Genomic DNA, 12,922 nt, shown 5'->3' with positions numbered 1-12,922 from the left:
TGGCCAGCAGCTTGGCGATCTGAAAGGCGGCATCCGTAACAAAAGAATTAGACATTATCTAGTATTTCTTCTAAAGGAGTCTCAGTCTTCAGAGACTCCTCTAAGGCGTCAAACCAAAAGGCTGCGGCAGTTGTAACTGGTACAATACAAGCCGTCGGTTGTAATAGAAAACCCTGATGAATAAATAGCTTTTTTAGAAGACCCTCTAACTTTTTATCCATAGGATCTTTGAAAGCACAACTGTCCTCAATAGGAATAGTTGTACGCTTAGCCAGGGTAGATATAGCTCCCTCCACCTTAGGGACCGTTTGCCAAGAATCCCGAACAGTGTCAGCTATAGGATACATTTTCTTAAAATTAGGAGAAGGTGAGAACGGGATACCCGGTCTTTCCCATTCCCGTGTAATAACTTCCGAAATTCTCTTAGGAACCGGAAACACATCAGAATAAGAAGGGACCTCTAGGAATCCAGAGTCGCTAAAACCTCCCTAAGTAATAAGCGGAGGTGTTCAAGCATGACGTCCGAGTCTGAGGTAACGCACTCCCTGAGTCGGAAAGTTCTCCCTCAGACAGAGGCTCCCTACCCCCCAAATCAGATCCCTGGGAGGGTACATCGGAGATAGCCATAAAGGCATCAGAAGGCGCAGGAACCAAAGTGGCTTCTGTCCTGCTGCGTTTGCCCTGTAACACTGGCAACTTGGATAAAACCTCTGTAAGGGTGGATGACATAACTGCAGCCATATCCTGCAGAGTAAATGAATTGGACGCAGTTGAAGAAAATGGCATCGCTTGCATGGGTGATAAGGGCTGTGACGCTTGGGGAGAAAGAATTGGCATACCACGAATCTCATCAGTCTGAGAAACATCCTGCGCTATATCTTTGTTAAAAAAAAAATTCTCTTTACATTGTAGTGCCCTCTCAGTGCATGAGGGACAAAAAGTAAGCAGGGGTTCCACAATGGCATTTAAACACATGGAACAAGTACTGGCTTCAAGGTCATCCATAGTAAAAAACAGAAAATTGTATTCAGTAATATCAAACACTTTTATGCACAATCTGTTAATTTAGAATAAAAACAGAATTTATGTTTACCTGATAAATTTCTTTCTCCAACGGTGTGTCCGGTCCACGGCGTCATCCTTACTTGTGGGATATTCTCTTCCCCAACAGGAAATGGCAAAGAGCCCAGCAAAGCTGGTCACATGATCCCTCCTAGGCTCCGCCTACCCCAGTCATTCGACCGACGTTAAGGAGGAATATTTGCATAGGAGAAACCATATGGTACCGTGGTGACTGTAGTTAAAGAAAATAAAATATCAGACCTGATTAAAAAAACCAGGGCGGGCCGTGGACCGGACACACCGTTGGAGAAAGAAATTTATCAGGTAAACATAAATTCTGTTTTCTCCAACATAGGTGTGTCCGGTCCACGGCGTCATCCTTACTTGTGGGAACCAATACCAAAGCTTTAGGACACGGATGAAGGGAGGGAGCAAATCAGGTCACCTAAATGGAAGGCACCACGGCTTGCAAAACCTTTCTCCCAAAAATAGCCTCAGAAGAAGCAAAAGTATCAAACTTGTAAAATTTGGTAAAAGTGTGCAGTGAAGACCAAGTCGCTGCCCTACATATCTGATCAACAGAAGCCTCGTTCTTGAAGGCCCATGTGGAAGCCACAGCCCTAGTGGAATGAGCTGTGATTCTTTCGGGAGGCTGCCGTCCGGCAGTCTCGTAAGCCAATCTGATGATGCTTTTAATCCAAAAAGAGAGAGAGGTAGAAGTTGCTTTTTGACCTCTCCTTTTACCTGAATAAACAACAAACAAGGAAGATGTTTGTCTAAAATCCTTTGTAGCATCTAAATAGAATTTTAGAGCGCGAACAACATCCAAATTGTGCAACAAACGTTCCTTCTTTGAAACTGGTTTTGGACACAGAGAAGGTACGATAATCTCCTGGTTAATGTTTTTGTTAGAAACAACTTTTGGAAGAAAACCAGGTTTAGTACGTAAAACCACCTTATCTGCATGGAACACCAGATAAGGAGGAGAACACTGCAGAGCAGATAATTCTGAGACTCTTCTAGCAGAAGAAATCGCAACTAAAAACAAAACTTTCCAAGATAATAACTTAATATCAACGGAATGTAAGGGTTCAAACGGAACCCCCTGAAGAACTGAAAGAACTAAATTGAGACTCCAAGGAGGAGTCAAAGGTTTGTAAACAGGCTTGATTCTAACCAGAGCCTGAACAAAGGCTTGAACATCTGGCACAGCTGCCAGCTTTTTGTGAAGTAATACCGACAAGGCAGAAATCTGTCCCTTCAGGGAACTTGCAGATAATCCTTTTTCCAATCCTTCTTGAAGGAAGGATAGAATCCTAGGAATCTTAACCTTGTCCCAAGGGAATCCTTTAGATTCACACCAACAGATATATTTTTTCCAAATTTTGTGGTAAATCTTTCTAGTCACAGGCTTTCTGGCCTGAACAAGAGTATCGATAACAGAATCTGAGAATCCTCGCTTCGATAAAATCAAGCGTTCAATCTCCAAGCAGTCAGCTGGAGTGAAACCAGATTCGGATGTTCGAACGGACCCTGAACAAGAAGGTCTCGTCTCAAAGGTAGCTTCCAAGGTGGAGCCGATGACATATTCACCAGATCTGCATACCAAGTCCTGCGTGGCCACGCAGGAGCTATCAAGATCACCGACGCCCTCTCCTGCTTGATCCTGGCTATCAGCCTGGGGATGAGAGGAAATGGCGGGAACACATAAGCTAGTTTGAAGGTCCAAGGTGCTACTAGTGCATCCACTAGAGCCGCCTTGGGATCCCTGGATCTGGCCCCGTAGCAAGGAACTTTGAAGTTCTGACGAGAGGCCATCAGATCCATGTCTGGAATGCCCCACAGGTGAGTGACTTGGGCAAAGATTTCCGGATGGAGTTCCCACTCCCCCGGATGCAATGTCTGCCGACTCAGAAAATCCGCTTCCCAATTTTCCACTCCTGGGATGTGGATAGCAGACAGGTGGCAGGAGTGAGACTCCGCCCAAAGAATAATTTTGGTTACTTCTTCCATCGCTAGGGAACTCCTTGTTCCCCCCTGATGGTTGATGTACGCAACAGTCGTCATGTTGTCTGATTGAAACCGTATGAACCTGGTCCTCGCAAGCTGGGGCCAGGCCTGGAGAGCATTGAATATCGCTCTCAGTTCCAGAATATTTATCGGTAGAAGAGATTCTTCCCGAGACCAAAGACCCTGAGCTTTCAGGGATCCCCAGACCGCGCCCCAGCCTATCAGACTGGCGTCGGTCGTGACAATGACCCACTCTGGTCTGTGGAACATCATCCCTTGAGACAGATTGTCCAGGGACAGCCACCAACGGAGTGAGTCTCTGGTCCTCTGATTTACTTGTATCTTCGGAGACAAGTCTGTATAGTCCCCATTCCACTGACTGAGCATGCACAGTTGTAATGGTCTTAGATGAATGCGCGCAAAAGGAACTATGTCCATCGCCGCCACCATCAACCCGATCACTTCCATGCACTGAGCTATGGAAGGAAGAGGAACGGAATGAAGTATCCGACAAGAGTCCAGAAGCTTTGTTTTTCTGGCCTCTGTTAGAAAGATCCTCATTTCTAAGGAGTCTATAATTGTTCCCAAGAAGGGAACCCTTGTTGACGGGGATAGAGAACTCTTTTCCACGTTCACTTTCCAGCCGTGAGATCTGAGAAAGGCCAGGACAATGTCCGTGTGAGCCTTTGCTTGAGGAAGGGACGACGCTTGAATCAGAATGTCGTCCAGGTAAGGTACTACTGCAATGCCCCTTGGTCTTAGCACCGCTAGAAGGGACCCTAGTACCTTTGTGAAAATCCTTGGAGCAGTGGCTAATCCGAAAGGAAGCGCCACGAACTGGTAATGTTTGTCCAGGAATGCAAACCTTAGGAACCGATGATGTTCCTTGTGGATAGGAATATGTAGATACGCATCCTTTAAATCCACCGTGGTCATGAATTGACCTTCCTGGATGGAAGGAAGGATAGTTCGAATGGTTTCCATCTTGAACGATGGGACCTTGAGAAATTTGTTTAAGATCTTGAGATCTAGGATTGGTCTGAACGTTCCCTCTTTTTTGGGAACTATGAACAGATTGGAGTAGAACCCCATCCCTTGTTCTCTTAATGGAACAGGATGAATCACTCCCATTTTTAACAGGTCTTCTACACAATGTAAGAACGCCTGTCTTTTTATGTGGTCTGAAGACAACTGCGACCTGTGGAACCTCCCCCTTGGGGGAAGTCCCTTGAATTCCAGAAGATAACCCTGGGAGACTATTTCTAGCGCCCAAGGATCCAGAACATCTCTTGCCCAAGCCTGAGCGAAGAGAGAGAGTCTGCCCCCCACCAGATCCGGTCCCGGATCGGGGGCCAATATTTCATGCTGTCTTGGTAGCAGTGGCAGGTTTCTTGGCCTGCTTTCCCTTGTTCCAGCCTTGCATTGGTCTCCAAGCTGGCTTGGCCTGAGAAGTATTACCCTCTTGCTTAGAGGACGTAGCACCTTGGGCTGGTCCGTTTTTACGAAAGGGACGAAAATTAGGTCTATTTTTTGCCTTGAAAGGCCGATCCTGAGGAAGGGCGTGGCCCTTACCCCCAGTGATATCAGAGATAATCTCTTTCAAGTCAGGACCAAACAACGTTTTCCCCTTGAAAGGAATGTTTAGTAGCTTGTTCTTGGAAGACGCATCAGCCGACCAAGATTTCAACCAAAGCGCTCTGCGCGCCACAATAGCAAACCCAGAGTTCTTAGCCGCTAACTTAGCCAGTTGCAAAGAGGCGTCTAGAGTGAAAGAATTAGCCAATTTGAGAGCATTGATTCTGTCCATAATCTCCTCATAAGGAGGAGAGTCACTATCGAGCACCTTAAGCAGTTCATCAAACCAGAAATATGCGGCAGTAGTGACAGGGACAATGCATGAAATGGGTTGTAGAAGGTAACCCTGCTGAACAAACATCTTTTTAAGCAAACCTTCTAATTTTTTATCCATAGGATCTTTGAAAGCACAACTATCCTCTATGGGAATAGTGGTGCGTTTGTTTAAAGTAGAAACCGCTCCCTCGACCTTGGGGACTGACTGCCATAAGTCCTTTCTGGGGTCGACCATAGGAAACAATTTTTTAAATATGGGGGGAGGGACGAAAGGAATACCGGGCCTTTCCCATTCTTTATTAACAATGTCCGCCACCCGCTTGGGTATAGGAAAAGCTTCTGGGAGCCCCGGCACCTCTAGGAACTTGTCCATTTTACATAGTTTCTCTGGGATGACTAAATTTTCACAATCATCCAGAGTGGATAATACCTCCTTAAGCAAAATGCGGAGATGTTCCAATTTAAATTTAAATGCAATCACATCAGATTCAGCCTGCTGAGAAATGTTCCCTAAATCAGTAATTTCTCCCTCAGACAAAACCTCCCTGGCCCCCTCAGATTGGGTTAGGGGCCCTTCAGAGATATTAATATCAGCGTCGTCATGCTCTTCAGTAACTAAAACAGAGCAGCCACGCTTACGCTGACAAGGGTTCATTTTGGCTAAAATGTTTTTGACAGAATTATCCATTACAGCCGTTAATTGTTGCATAGTAAGGAGTATTGGCGCGCTAGATGTACTAGGGGCCTCCTGAGTGGGCAAGACTCGTGTAGACGAAGGAGGGAATGATGCAGTACCATGCTTACTCCCCTCACTTGAGGAATCATCTTGGGCATCATTGTCATTATCACATAAATCACATTTATTTAAATGAATAGGAATTCTGGCTTCCCCACATTCAGAACACAGTCTATCTGGTAGTTCAGACATGTTAAACAGGCATAAACTTGATCAGAAAGTACAAAAAACGTTTTAAAATAAAACCGTTACTGTCACTTTAAATTTTAAACTGAACACACTTTATTACTGCAATTGCGAAAAAACATGAAGGAATTGTTCAAAATTCACCAAATTTTCACCACAGCGTCTTAAAGCCTTGAAAATATTGCACACCAATTTTGGAAGCTTTAACCCTTAAAATAACGGAACCGGAGCCGTTTTAAGCTTTAAACCCCTTTACAGTCCCTGGTATCTGCTTTGCTGAGACCCAACCAAACCCCAAGGGGAATACGATACCAAATGACGCCTTCAGAAGTCTTTTATAAGTATCAGAGCTCCTCTCACATGCGACTGCATGCCATGCCTCTCAAAAACAAGTGCGCAACACCGGCGCGAAAATGAGACTCTGCCTATGCTTTGGGAAAGCCCCTAAAGAATAAGGTGTCTAAAACAGTGCCTGCCGATATTATTATATCAAAATACCCAGATAAAATGATTCCTCAAGGCTAAATATGTGTTAATAATCAATCGATTTAGCCCAGAAAAAGTCTACAGTTTAAATAAGCCCTTGTGAAGCCCTTATTTACAATCGTAATAAACATGGCTTACCGGATCCCATAGGGAAAATGACAGCTTCCAGCATTACATCGTCTTGTTAGAATGTGTCATACCTCAAGCAGCAAGAGACTGCAAACTGTTCCCCCAACTGAAGTTAATTGCTCTCAACAGTCCTGTGTGGAACAGCCATGGATTTTAGTTACGGTTGCTAAAATCATTTTCCTCATACAAACAGAATTCTTCATCTCTTTTCTGTTTCTGAGTAAATAGTACGTACCAGCACTATTTAAAAATAACAAACTCTTGATTGAATAATGAAAAACTACAGTTAAACACTAAAAAACTCTAAGCCATCTCCGTGGAGATGTTGCCTGTACAACGGCAAAGAGAATGACTGGGGTAGGCGGAGCCTAGGAGGGATCATGTGACCAGCTTTGCTGGGCTCTTTGCCATTTCCTGTTGGGGAAGAGAATATCCCACAAGTAAGGATGACGCCGTGGACCGGACACACCTATGTTGGAGAAAACACTCTTTATACACAATCTAGTTATATAGAATAAAAACAACTGTGCCTTTAAGAGAAAAGAAAAGCCTTTGCGCAGCACACTTGTGCGGCTGAAAAACATATAATTGTGGCCTTGCAAATATAAAGATCGCAGTTATATGTATCCCATGAGCAATTAACTAACTCCTAAAGGATAACTGCACCTGCAAACTTATCTACTTCAGATTTGAAACACAGGTACGTCACTCGCGCAGCAGTGTCTAGACCGCTTGCGTTCTAACTACCCATGCAGTCCAGAGAGAACAACTTGCTGACAATCCTAAAGCCAAACATCCGATCGACTCCCAGACAGACACTGCGCTGCTTCTACTTGCGCGCGAAAGAGTGCCCCGCCCATCGTGGGCGTGTCAAAGCGGGACTCCCGCGCGGCTCATAATGTAAATTAAAACACACAAAAATGGAGTCACCGGAGTATCGTTGCACCTTATAAAAGTTCCCCATATGAAGCCAGTTCCCCCAGTAAAAAAACACCTCACACTGCCATGCCTATATCAAGCATAATAAACATCATGAGATCCGGAGTTCACTCCGAGAGCCCCCAGCGTCAGCCCATACATAAAAAGGGTTAAACAGTGTAAATTTCTACCACATTAATCCCTAATGACCCCTGCCTCAAGCAGTTCTCTCTGTTTACCCCCAGCCATATCCTGCTCTGAGATATAATAGGGCACAGACAACGGTCAGTATATAGAGAGACAGTCCTTTCTGAGGTACCAAGTGTCACAGAAATAAAGACTCCACATACCTCCATGTTGAGTAACAATATGACTCGTCCCACACTGCAAGAGGCCCTTCATCTCCTCCAGGAATCTGTGGGAACAAACTGGGTCTTAGATAAAACTTGCTAAGACCATATTCATCAGGGCAGCCCTCCTTGGGAGTCACAGAGGATGAATGTAATCTGCACAGACCCTATAGCTGCACCCGGAGTAAAATAGTACACACTGGCACCATTTGAAAATAATAAACTCTTGATTGAAGAATCTAAACTAACACCTCACTTTACCTCTTCCTATCACTAACACAGGCAAAGAGAATGACTGGGGTGGGAGGGAAGGGAGGAGCTATACATACAGCTCTGCTGTGGTGCTCTTTGCCTCCTTCTGCTGATCAGGAGGTGTAATCCCATAAGTAAGGATGAAATCCGTGGACTCGTCATATCTTGTAAAAGAAATAATAAATATTCTCGTCTGATTTGTAATTGTACCACATAGGCATAAAATCTTAAATTTTGGGTTTTTTTGGGAAAGTGAACTGATGAAAAATGTGGGACAATAAAATGTGCGGGTAAAATATTTAGGAAATAATGACTAATGTGCTGCTATTTACACAATAGAAAAAAAGGACATGACTTTTTATTTATTTTTGGTGGCATTTTTCATATTCTGATATTTCTGCGGATTAAAGTTATTTTCTAAAAAAAATACTGGCCTGCAGAAAATGAAAAAAGGTATAATTTGTGTGGGTGCCTCACAGAAAATAGTTCAAATTTATGTGCAAATGCAAAGAAGGTCAAAACAACTAAAAACACCTCCATAGCACAGGAGTGTGAAAAGGGTTTAGTAGCAAAGGGTTAATTACTATATTAAACAAATCATGAGCTATCTTCTACAAAAATACTGGAACAGCAGAAGATGGTGATGGGGGAGCATTGTGTGGCATCATAATTAGACCGCCTGTCAAACAAATCCACACTTGTGATCTTAGATAAGATCAAGTCAAAGTGTGTCCCTTTTTTCTGCATATATTGTCCTGGACAGTTTAAATACTGGACTGTCCGGTTAGAGAAGTGGATTCCTGGCACATCTAATTATGCATTTAGAACAGGTTTTAACACTTTAACAACATTGATTTGTCCAAAAAAAATGAACTGTAAACCTACATATTTTACTTGAATTATTTCCTCGGGCTGCATTATAACATCTTATTTCTACAGATAAAATTTCCTTCCTTCTCCATTTAAGTTTACTCATGGAGGTTTTGGCTGCACCAGCCCATCGATAAACAGTATGAAGCTGGCTGGACAAAAGTGAAACTATTTGTGAGTTTTAGATAGGAAAAAGTTGTCTACTACTTAATTGAACAATTTTTAAACTTTAGATTTTTTTTCATTTTCTATCTGTATTTTCTTGCGTTGGTTAAAACACGCTGTTAAAATTTTTTTGTAACTTTAATATCCTTTACAGACTATTTTACTTGCCTAATCTTATATAATAAAAGGCCAGGTATGTTTGTCAGATGCAGTCATGCGCAAGGACAAACATACCTGGCCTTGAGCAGCAGAGAAAGTATTTGTTGGAAGCTGCTGTGGAGGGGGCATGGCAGGGTCGGAGCACCGTGATGGGGGCGTGGGCGGGAGTGCCCGTGATAGGGGCGTGGCCAGGCATGTCATGATGGGGACGTGGCCGGCAGACGTGACGAGTGGGCGTGGCCGGGCAGGGGAGAAAAAAACAGAGGGGAGAGAGAGCAAAACAGACAGAGGGGAGAAAGCAAAAGAGAGAAGGGTGAGAGAGCAAAAGAGAAGAGGGGGAGAGAGAGAGAGAGAGAGAGAGGAGAAGATGGGGAGAGAGAGCAAAAGAGAGGGGGGGGGGAAGAGAGAGGGGGGAAAGAGAGAAGGGGGAAAGAGAGAGGGGGGAAAGAGAGAAGGGGGAAAGAGAGAGGGGAGGAAAGAGAGAGGGGGAAAAGAGAGAGGGGGAAAAGAGAGAGGGGGAAAAGAGAGAGGGGGAAAAGAGAGAGGGGGAAAAGAGAGAGGGGGAAAAGAGAGAGGGGGGAAAGAGAGAGGGGGGAAAGAGAGAGGGGGGAAAGAGAGAGGGGGGAAAGAGAGAGGGGGGAAAGAGAGAGGGGGGAAAGAGAGAGGGGGGAAAGAGAGAGGGGGGAAAGAGAGAGGGGGGAAAGAGAGAGGGGGGAAAGAGAGAGGGGGGAAAGAGAGAGGGGGGAAAGAGAGAGCGCAAAACAGTGGGGGAAGAGAGAGAGAGAGCAAAAGAGAGGGGGGAAAGAGAGAGAGCAAAGGAGAGGGGGAGAGAGAGAGAGCAAAGGAGAGGGGGAGAGAGAGAGCAAAAGAGAGGGGGAGAGAGAGAGCAAAAGAGAGGGGGAGGGAGAGAGCAAAAGAGAGGAGAGAGAGCAAAAGAGGAGAGAGAGAGAGAGAGAGAGAGAGAGCAAAAGAGGAGAGAGAGAGCAAAAGAGGAGAGAGAGAGCAAAAGGGGGGGAGAGAGAGCAAAAGAGGGGGGGGAGAGCAAAAGAGGGGGGGGGGGAGCAAAAGAGGGGGGATAGACAGCGCAAAAGAGGGGGGAAAGAGACAGCAAAAGAGAGGGGGAAAGAGAGAGAGAGAGAGAAAGCAAAAGAGAGGAGAGAGAGCAAAAGAGAGGGAGAGAGAGAGAGAGCAAAAGAGAGGGGGGAGAGAGAGAGCGCAAAAGAGAGGGGGAGAGAGAGAGAGCAAAAGAGAGGGGGAGAGAGAGAGAGCAAAAGAGAGGGGGGGAGAGAGAGAGCAAAAGAGAGGGGGAGAGAGAGAGCAAAAGAGAGGGGGAGAGAGAGAGAGCAAAAGAGAGGGATAGAGGAGGGAGAGAGAGCAAAAGAGGGGAGAGAGAGAGCAAAAGAGGGGAGAGAGAGAGCAAAAGAGGGAAGAGAGAGAGCAAAAGAGAGGGGAGAGAGAGCAAAAAAACATAATTTATGCTTACCTGATAAATTTATTTTTCTTGTAGTGTAGTCAGTCCACGGATCATCCATTACTTATGGGATTATATCTCTCCCCAACAGGAAGTTGCAAGAGGATCACCCAAGCAGAGCTGCTATATAGCTCCTCCCCTCACATGTCATATCCAGTCATTCGACCGAAACAAGACGAGAAAGGAGAAACCATAGGGTGCAGTGGTGACTGGAGTTTAATTAAAATTTAGGTCTGCCTTAAAAGACAGGGCGGGCCGTGGACTGACTACACTACAAGAGAAATAAATTTATCAGGTAAGCATAAATTATGTTTTCTCTTGTTAAGTGTAGTCAGTCCACGGATCATCCATTACTTATGGGATACCAATACCAAAGCTAAAGTACACGGATGATAGGAGGGACAAGGCAGGAACTTTAAACGGAAGGAACCACTGCCTGAAGCACCTTTCTCCCAAAAATAGCCTCCGAAGAAGCAAAAGTGTCAAATTTGTAAAATTTTGAAAAAGTGTGAAGTGAAGACCAAGTTGCAGCCTTGCAAATCTGTTCAACAGAGGCCTCATTTTTAAAGGCCCAGGTGGAAGCCACAGCTCTAGTAGAATGAGCTGTAATTCTTTCAGGAGGCTGCTGTCCAGCAGTCTCATAGGCTAAACGTATTATGCTACGAAGCCAAAAGGAGAGAGAGGTAGCCGAAGCCTTTTGACCTCTCCTCTGTCCCGAGTAAACGACAAACAGGGAAGAAGTTTGACGAAAATCTTTAGTTGCCTGTAAATAGAACTTCAGGGCACAGACTACGTCCAGATTATGTAAAAGTCGTTCCCTTCTTTGAAGAAGGGTTAGGACATAATGATGGAACAACAATCTCTTGATTGATATTCCTGTTAGAAACCACCTTAGGTAAAAACCCAGGTTTAGTACGCAGAACTACCTTGTCTGAATGGAAAATCAGATAAGGAGAATCACAGTGTAGGGCAGATAACTCAGAGACTCTTCGAGCCGAGGAAATAGCCATCAAAAACAGAACTTTTCAAGATAACAGCTTAATATCAATGGAATGGAGGGGTTCAAACGGAACACCTTGAAGAACTTTAAGAACTAAGTTTAAGCTCCACGGCGGAGCAACAGTCTTAAACACAGGCTTAATCCTAGCCAAAGCCTGACAAAAAGCCTGAACGTCTGGAACATCTGCCAGACGTTTGTGTAACAGAATAGACAGAGCAGAAATCTGTCCCTTTAATGAACTAGCAGATAAACCCTTTTCTAAACCCTCTTGTAGAAAGGACAAAATCCTAGGAATCCTAACTTTACTCCATGAGTAACTCTTGGATTTACACCAATATAAGTATTTACGCCATATTTTATGGTAAATTTTTCTGGTAACAGGTTTCCGAGCCTGTATTAAGGTATCAATAACTGACTCCGAGAAGCCACGCTTTGATAGAATCAAGCGTTCAATCTCCATGCAGTCAGCCTCAGAGAAACTAGATCTGGATGGTTGAAAGGACCCTGAATTAGAAGGTCCTGTCTCAGAGGTAGAGACCATGGTGGACAGGACGACATGCCCACTAGATCTGCATACCAGGTCCTGCGTGGCCACGCAAGTGCTATCAGAATCACCGATGCTCTCTCCTGTTTGATCTTGGCAATCAGCCGAGGAAGCAGCGGAAATGGTGGAAACACATAAGCCATGTTGAAACCCCAAGGGGCTGCTAGAGCATCTATCAGCGCCGCTCCCGGGTCCCTGGACCTGTATCCGTAGCAAGGAAGTTTGGCATTCTGTCGAGAAGCCATGAGATTCAGTTCCGGTTTGCCCCAACGATGAATTAGTTGAGCAAAGACCTCCGGATGAAGTTCCCACTCCCCCGGATGAAAAGTCTGACGACTTAGGAAGTCCGCCTCCCAGTTCTCCACGCCTGGGATATAGATCGCCGACAGGTGGCAAGAGTTGGACTCTGCCCAGCGAATTATCTTTGATACTTCCAACATCGCTAGGGAACTCCTGGTTCCCCCTTGATGGTTGATGTAAGCCACAGTCGTGATATTGTCCGACTGAAATCTGATGAACCTCATTGTTGCCAACTGAGGCCAAGCTAGAAGAGCATTGAATATCGCTCTTAATTCCAGAATATTTATTGGGAGGAGTTTCTCCTCCTGAGTCCACGATCCCTGAGCCTTCAGGGAGTTCCAGACTGCGCCCCAACCTAGAAGGCTGGCATCTGTTGTTACAATCGTCCAATCTGGCCTGCGAAAGGTCATCCCTTTGGACAGATGGAGTCGAG

At 45.0% G+C, this 12,922-nt stretch overlaps 1 protein-coding gene across 1 annotated transcript in view; it reads right to left on the bottom strand.

Moving 5' to 3' along the window:
- ARHGEF18 (Rho/Rac guanine nucleotide exchange factor 18) overlaps nt 1-12,922 on the bottom strand; it is a 794,779-nt gene that overhangs the window by 382,852 nt on the left and 399,005 nt on the right. The gene's annotated exons all lie outside the window — the stretch shown is intronic.

This window comes from Bombina bombina, chromosome 2 (genome assembly GCF_027579735.1).
Source record: "Bombina bombina isolate aBomBom1 chromosome 2, aBomBom1.pri, whole genome shotgun sequence".
Classification (NCBI taxonomy): domain Eukaryota; kingdom Metazoa; phylum Chordata; class Amphibia; order Anura; family Bombinatoridae; genus Bombina; species Bombina bombina.
This window is presented reverse-complemented; position numbering and strand designations above follow the sequence as displayed.